Here is a 9,290-nt window from a genome sequence, read left to right as displayed (position 1 = left end):
ATATATATATATATATAAGGAGAGAGAGAAAGAGACAGAGTGCCCACATATCACGTTGTTCTACGTTCATTTCGACATCTGAAGCATTGTACACTTCTGCACCCGTAGAGACAATGTCGATTTGATGGAAAGAGTGAGCTAATGGAAACACAAACATTTGATCACTATAGACAAACCATGTGTGCGTTTGTTCAACAAAGAATTGCGTGTCCCCCATCCGTCGTTTGATAACGGTTGAGCCCATAACAAAATATTCATAGAGAGAAAGAGTTAAAAAGATCTATGCATGTACATACACAAATACGTACTCGCTCACAAACGCACAAACACACACACACACACACACACACACACACACATATGTGTATGTGTGTGTGTATATATATATATATATATATGCGCATATGCTATGCATATATATATAAATGTAGGTACATATATGTATGTGATTGTGTATGTATGCATGGTTACATACGCTTCAGTTCGTCTGCACTAATGTAGATATATTTAGTCATGTTCATATATGTGCCTAAGCAATTAAGGCGGTGACAATCTTGTGTATTAAATAAAAGCGAATTTCCGTTCTGTTGTTAATGGAAAACTGTTAAAAGATGACACAGTGATACAAAAAATTCCATTGTAACCTTTTAGACATGTCTTTAATTATATTTTTACACACACTGACACACTCACTCTCGCTCTCTTTTTCTCTCTCTATCTATATATATTTTTCTCTCTTTCTGCCTTGTATTTTTCCTTCCTCTATTTTCTCTCTCTCTCTTTTCTCTTTACTTCCGTTCTTTTTATGCACCTGTCGTTTTTTCTCTGTATTTCGCGTTATCTCTCGTTCTCCCTCTCCCTCTCGTTCTCTCCCTCTCCTTTTCTCTCTCCTTCGCTCCTTCCCCCTCTCTCCCTCTCTCTCTTTCTCTCACTCCCTCTCCTATTTTTTTTAGAATATATTATGGTATACCTGAATGCTATTTTGCAAATATTTGAATCTTCGAAAAAATTCACCGTTTGATGACTTACAAACGAATATCTTGCAGAAAAACGTTAACAAATGCACGAAATAAATTTATTATATGTTGTGTGAATTCTCAGTGTGGATGAATAATTTCGTCAAGAATCGTAGAAAAAAAATTTCTATTTGGAAGATTTACAAAATCTGCGATGTTAATTATCAACGATTTTCTTGTCGAAATTATCGAGAAATGCCAGAAATGAATGTGCTATGTGTCGTTCAAATCATCTAATGTGATAAAAACAGATTTCACATGGAACTTTCAGAAAAAATTCAACTTTCAATGATTTAGGAAAGTTCCAAAGCTAAATATCGACAAGCCTCTTGTTGAAAATGTTGAGGTAGGCAACAAATAAATGTTTTATGTTCTGAAAATCGTTGAAAGTGAGGAAAAATTTCGAATCAAATCTTCGGAAAATGTTCAACCATCGATGTTTTACGAAATGTGAAGACCTAGATGTCGATAGAATTATGAAAGAAAGAAAGAAAGAAAGAAAGAAGGAAAGAAAGAAAGTAAGAAAGAAAGAAAGAAAGAAAGAAAGAAAGAAAGAAAATAAAGAAATTTGGAATCTTGCATTACTATTGGTTAATACAAATTTTACTGGCACCTTTTGGTTGATATGAGAGTGTGTGGCGCAGATTGCCAATTGGAATGGGTAGAATACGACTGGTTGTGAGGTTCGTACAATACTCATGCCCTGATCACGGAACCTGCCTTGTGCTTGTTTCGATAACAATTAACTCACAAAATGACCTAGTCCACCTGACTGTGATTACCTGCCAACTTCAATTCATCACCTGTACGTATATACACCTGTACGTGTTTGCCACGTGGACTTACTTTTTGCTTTACTTAAGCATTCAATACATTTTAACCCTGGCGATTCTTAATATAGTCAAAGGACGAACTTTAACTCTGTCCCCATTTATTTCGCTCTAAGGCATTGCTTTCTCATTAAATTCCCAAATAATTTAGTTTTAATTTTTACCATTTTTAATGCTTCATCATTGATTTTGTTCTCTGCCCATATTCTCAAAACGCTTCTGTATGGCTACATCTCACGATCGCGTGTAATACATTGTTAAATTTTGCATTAACGTCTGTGTTGCATACGTATATGATAGGCGCAGGGGACGGACATGGCTGATCGTCATCACACCCACTTCCGTTTTTTTTTGTTTTTTTTTCTACAGAAACCCACGTTTTCGGCCACGGAGATTCCGAATCTATAAAAGAAAATTGGCATTTCAAAATTTCAATGCCAAGGGTATTGGATGAAGTCGATAAAATAAAAGACAAAATTAGATATCCCAATAGAAAGTTTGAACAAGCAATATAGACTTTGAACTCACACAAATGCACGACTCATATTTTTTTGTAAATTTCAAGCTTCGTTTAGTAGAAAAAAACACCTTCTGTAGTAAAACAAAAACATAGAACACTTTAATTTCACTTTCTATCACAGTAAACTTCATTTTACCCCGGGAAATTCCTCTGAAAGACATCTTTGCAGAGAGGCGAGTAGATTGATTGCATATTTCTTTCATTATTTTATTGCTTCTGTTCGCCTTTCTTTATTTTATTGCATTCTCTGCTCCCAACAAATTCCTATGTAATCAAAACTGACAGTATTTGAAGCATATATATATATATATATATATATATATATATACATATATAGAAAGTTTAGCGAAGAAACAAAGCCGATATAGGATTTTTTTGAAACTCCGCTCGCCACTGTTCGGATATATCTTTTCCAAACAAAATTCCGGTATGATCGGAATCTACACCGTATGAAGAATATATGTAAAAACTTTTATTAGAAAATATCCATTTTTTCTGAAAATTATGAGGAAACAAAGTTGAGCAGGCACACTTGTGTAGGAATGCCTACAAAGTATGTAAAGTTTATCGGAGATTTGGCTGTTATTTCTAGCACGTCGAAAGACTGCATAAAGGCCTATTCAATGCGTGGGTTGGAAAATCCATACGCATGCGCAGTGACCGAAGGGTTTGAAGACATCCTGTATATGCTGTACATTCACGAGAGGTGAGGGGGGTATTATTCTTATTTTTATTTATTATTTGTTTTTCAGAATCATAATTTCCGTATTTTTCCTCGTCTTTCGCCCAACAAAATTTCTGAAAAAAGTAAAAAATTAAGAAATTGTTGGGGAATTGAAAGTTTTAATTACCGTAGCAGAAAACATGGGCTTCTGTAGAAAAGAAAAAAAAAACGAAGGGGATGTGGTGACGGTCTGCCTTCACCGGTGCAGACATAGCTGTGTGGTAAAATTTTACTTTCCAGTCACATGGTGCCAGGTTCAGGCCCACTGTGTAGAACCTTGGACAAGTGACTTCTACTGTAGCCTCGGACCAATCAATGCTTTGTGAGTGGATTTGTTAGACAGAAACTCTAAGGATCACGTCAAGTATATAAATATGTATGTGTGGGTGTGTGGGTGAGGAAGATAGAGAGAGAGAGAGAGAGAGAGAGAAAGAGAGAGAGAATGAGAGAGAGAGAGAGAGAGAGAGAAAGAGACTTTGTGCTTATATTTGTCCACCACCATTGCTTGACGATAGGTTTTGGTCTGTTTACACACTGTAACTATCGGTTCGGCAAAAGTAACCGATAGAATAAGTACCAGGCTTGAAAAACTATTGATGTCGATTCGTTCGACTGAAGTTATTCGAGGAGTTGTCACAGCATGGCCGCAGTTTGATGACCGAAAGCAGTAACAGATAAAAGATGTATGTGTGTGTGTGTCTGTGTATCTATCTGTGTGTGTGTGTCTGTGTCTATGTATCTATCTGTGTGTGTGTGTGTGTGTGTATCTATCTGTGTGTGTGTGCGTCTGCGCGCGCGAGAGAGTGCATAACTTGGAACAACGCAGGTAGTATAGCAAAAGACGCGTCATATCATATGATAAAAGAGTTAGTAACTGTATAAAAACGAATTCAATGTGACATCTGGAAAGCATTGAAGGGCAAAGAAAAGTAAAAGCAATCCATGTCTATTATGTGCCATGAAAATCTTGTGGATGAGCATTATTAAACAGGGTCACCAGAAGTCACAATTCGCTTGACAGCTCCATCCATCAACTTATGTATGAAATATGACTGTGTTTGTGTTGTTTTTGCATGTGTGTGTGTATGTATGCTTATATATATATATATATATATATATATATATATACGCATATGTTCATATGTATCTATGCATGAATGTATGTATTTATGTATGCATGTATCAATGTATACAGATGGAGAAGAGATTTCCTTATTTAGATCTCATCTCTTTATCTTGTAAAACAATAATACCAAAGTATTATTATAATGTAATCTCGTGCACATTAAGGTTATACAGATGGCAATAATGTGGTTGCTGTTTTCATGGTTGAGAAATGCAATCATTATTAATAAAATATTATCAATGTCTTTCATATGCCCGTAGGGAAATGTGGTAATGTTGTTTCAGCAATAACGTATTAAAAGGGCAAATCTTGATTAATTTGAAATGCAATTGTACAGCTAATATGAGACACTTTATATAAAATGCACCTACAATCAAATCTTCTTTCAACTATATTTGTGCTATTTTCATTATATATTTATTCTATTTTCGATTTTTCATTATTGAATTATTAACACTCGAGTCTTGTTGCAAGTTTAAGGGAAATCATTTCTTCCACCATAGTTGAAATATAAACTTCAATCATATCGTCATAACATGATTTAACTTTATTAAGGTGTGTATAACAGACCAAGAAGATGGAAGAAATTCATGTTGTTGCTATTGTAGCTAAGAATAGACTACACTTCCAGGAATCGCATGAAGCCTATTGGGGTCATAGTGTTGTAAGGGATTGTAATTCATTTCTAATTCATTTATCTCTTTATCAACTACTAAATCTAAGACTAGAAGACTGTTTCTATCATGAATAAAGGACAAGTGTGTTGACCGCTTATAAATATTCTTTTCTAGTCTAGGCACAAGGTCCGAAATTTTGGGGGTGGGGCCAGTCGATTATATCGACCCCATTAAGCAACTGGTGATTAGTTTATCAACCCCGAAAGGATGAAAGGCAAAGTCGACCTTGGTGGAATTTGAACTCAGAACGTAAAGACAGCCGGTCATGGTCATAAATATTATACCATACATGTAAAGACAGGTCTGGTCGTAAATATCATCATATGTATCCCTTTTCCTCAGGGAGGAGAGAAGCAAGGAAAACCATATGCTTCCATTAAAATGACTGGAAATAACTGAGCGAGATGAATAAAGTATAAATAACATTTCAATAATATGATCGTTGAATTTCGAATAAACGGTACACTGTACAAAATAAATACTAGTTAACTGATAGTATTGCACATAAATGCACGGAAGACAAATCAAACTAACCAGCTTTGCTAGTATAAAAAGCTATTTACATTAATCGAGTACGATTTCTGATGAATGACAAACTTGTAAAACAATCATATAAGAAAGACCATTTTATCTTTTTGGATAGAAATATAAGATTAGTATTCGCAGTGTAGCTTTAAAAGCATTACACAAACACAGACGTACGCTCGCGCGCACGCGCTCGCATACACTCAGGCACCCACGTACGCTTCTTGAGTATTTACTTGTTATACTTTTACAAGAAGCCGGGCAGTTTCGCTGTTTTTGCCTGTCGAACATCCCCAAGAAGGCCAGCAGAGCGAAACCTCGAAGTCACCGCCCCCTCGTGTTGTAGAAGAATCATATATATGTGTGTGTGTGTGTGTGTGTGTGTGTGTGTGTATTCGTGTATAAAAAAATTCAATTTAAATATAGCTGAAATATCTTAAGCAGAATCTTCAACTGTCATAAAGTAATCAAAAAGAACTACCTACGTTAACTCAGGAGACGTCTATTCACCTGATCGAAAAACGGAATGTTGTCATCAACCGACTGTGATTCGCCACCAGCACCACCATCGTAATATATATATTGGTTGGCTTTCTTGAATTACCGATACGTAAATGTAACTGTTCCAAAGAAGGTGAATTTTGAACTTCAGCTAAATCTTATCTTGACTATTTTTCTTTGACGGATAAGTAACAGAAAGTTATTTCTCTGTATTCTTTTTAAGTTCACTTATTACAGCGGATCAATAAATTATCTTCCAGCTTTCTCCAAATACGCTGTGCTGTCTCTGAATCTTTCCTCATCAAAGTAATCGTAATATAATGTTTCTCCTTTCTCTAAAGGCAACGTCTCTGATCCTGGTATACTCTCAATATGACTTCGATCATCTTAAATGTATAAATGATACAGTTGCAGTCAAATACTTCTTTTATCCCCTGCATGCTGATACTTTTGGTATGTGAACGCAACAACGATTTATCTAGAAACATATCTAAACAAAATCTTGAACATCTTCGTCCTATACGCATGACTACCCATTCAAATGATCCTTCCTTTGATGCAGTTCAGACTCTGCGTGTGTGTAGAAGCACTGTCCTAGGCATAGAATTAATACTTCTTTGTGGGCTTTACTTTTTCAGTTAATATTTGTAGAGTGTTAGCAATTATTAGAATCGGAATTATTTTCTGATCTTGAAGAAAAAATGAGGTCCTATGCTATATCATCTTTACCATCAGCATCTTCAGCATCATTATCGTCGTCGTCGACATCGTCATCGCCTTTCAACAGACCGCTATACGACGATTATTTAAGCTGAAAGCACAAATCAAAACAAAACAAGTGACTAAAGGCCTCACATACAAAATACCGCCCTATCCAATCTGTTACTATCAATTTCCAACTTTTGAAAAGAATTTCCTTGCATTTCCCACTTCAAAATTTTGGATGAGTATTTTAGCAACACCTGCATCCATCACTTCAACATTTTCCATACCTGTTTCATGTCCCAATTTAGATATCTCTCTTCAAATTTCGATACCACTCAATATTTTCTTTTTTTCCCACATGCTTCTTTGTCTCCTACTGATCTTGCATTAATTATCGAACAAAATGTTTTCTCTCTCGACACTAATAATATCAGATCTCTTATGCATCACGTGATCGTATTGGAAGCTGAAAATCCAAAGTGGAATTACTTCTTCTAACTCTAGCAATGGGTCGAGCTGGTGCACATCAAAAAAGCATGATACTGGGAGAAAATAGTCGACTCTATTTTTCTTTGATTATTCTGTTGACACTAAAATTGTTCCTTTATATATTATCCAATAAGGCAACATATCTTCATTATGTATCAAATTATTCAGTTACTCGGATATTCTCTCATGTAATGATTTGACTTTCTTTAGCCAATACTTTTGAACGCACTTATGAGCTGGTTCTTTTCGATTGAGGATTTTACTACACTGCAAATTATTTACCACCAGCTTTCAAGATCTGTAACCTTATTGATGTATATTCACTTGCTTATTGATTCCTTTTTCATCTCTAAATGCCTTTCGCTGATCAGATTCAATATTATGAATTTTTTGTTTGCCCAGTATTTCTCTCCAGTGCTTCTTACTTTCTTGTGCATTTAGAATAAACTGTTCTTGACTTAATGTTTCTATTCAACTCATTAGACATTCCTTTCTGATCCATACGTAATATTCGATTTTGACTGTACATGTATATTCTTTGTTCGTATCTTTTGATGTTAAATGGTTTGGCCAAGATACTCTGTTTCAGCTCTTTTATTATAGCCGTTACACCTTATATTTTTATACTATATATTCTAATTCAGCATATTTCCTTTGAGATTTCAGCTGCTCTATTCTTAATCTGTCCAATAAATTTACATCAATATTCCATATTCTTATATTCTATTATAATTCAACTCTAAGCATTACCTCTGGAAGGAAGCAGAAGCGGTTGTCATAGAATTTCCACAACTTCCCCAGCCCCTACTTCTGGCCTCCCAATTTCCCCGATTCTAATCTCATGGCTTAATGTGTCATGTGACTGAGAAACAGACCAACCACTCTTGCCTGCAAACCAAGGTAGAGGTGGTTCCCAATATCAAATAAGTGTTCGAAAATATTGTCAGGGTTACATTGAGTAACGTATGCGCCCGGTTTCCGAACCGTCTTGAGACCGTGGCAGAAGCTTAGGGCGGCTACTTTGAGTAAACAGTTATTCCCCAGCCATAATCTGGTTGATCTTTCAATTCTTTTATTTAAGGATGTTATATAGTGTTTTCTTTTCCTTTGGTGTAAATTTGGCCCGAACACCCTGTATATCTATATAAAGTTGGATCAAAGCTGAAATAACGTGCTTGCAAAACCAAATAAACGTGTCTGAGCCTAATAGCAATAAATGTATTTTTGAAATTGCGGTGATTATTTTAAAGCAAGTTAAAGAATAACAACGGAAAATTCGTTGATAGTAATTCAATGTTGACTGTAGAGCCAACTTGTGATTTATTCAACTAGACTAGCAGAGCAAGCCCATAAGCAAAATTTTAAGTTCCAGTCAGCATATATTTTTTTAAAATATTTTTATATTTATGTCTTTGTCTTTTCCCAAAAAATTGTTTACAGAGGTAACTGAGCAATTTTAAACATCAAAAGCCAATGCAATGCAAATTCAAATATAGGTATGAAATCAAAAGTATGGATAACAAGAATAACTTTTAATACATTATATAATTATGTTTCGGAGTAAATACCATTTTGTCAGATGTGGAGCTCAGTAAAAGATACCAGATTGACAACATCTAATTCTTCCTCACAAGGGATTATTAATACACCAAATTATAGAAAATAAAGTAAGGTAAGATCATTTCTCTGTCGTCTTTCTGTTTTTCACTTCTATATTACAGTTGGCATTGCATTGGCTGTATAACGCATCTAACATAAAATATCGTGCTGTGCTTTACCAAAACTACTCTAAGCTTAAAACTTTTAGGCGTATTTTTAACCAGTCGCCTGTAATTTGGAAGTATACAACTCGCTAAACATTGATTCCTAAATCAAATATGCACTCGTCCATGTAATTGTATACACAAATGCACCAACATAAGGCTTGAGTGTGTTTCTGTGTACTTCCGACGTCATTGTTACCTAATTAGGGGAAGCATGTTACATGCTGATGCCATATTCTATGTAACAAGGATTTTGACCACGGCCGCATGGCTGCAACGAGTAAGAGTATATATATAAATGGAGTTAAACGCAGGGGTTATCCAAATTTGTTCTGCCCTGGTAACTGTTTATCTATTTATTCATTGTTAATTGTAAACAAGGGAAAAATACACACATCCATTTATATATATATA

The sequence above is a fragment of the Octopus bimaculoides genome, chromosome 6 (assembly GCF_001194135.2).
Source record: "Octopus bimaculoides isolate UCB-OBI-ISO-001 chromosome 6, ASM119413v2, whole genome shotgun sequence".
Lineage (NCBI taxonomy): Eukaryota > Metazoa > Mollusca > Cephalopoda > Octopoda > Octopodidae > Octopus > Octopus bimaculoides.
Note: the sequence above shows the minus strand (reverse complement) of the source record.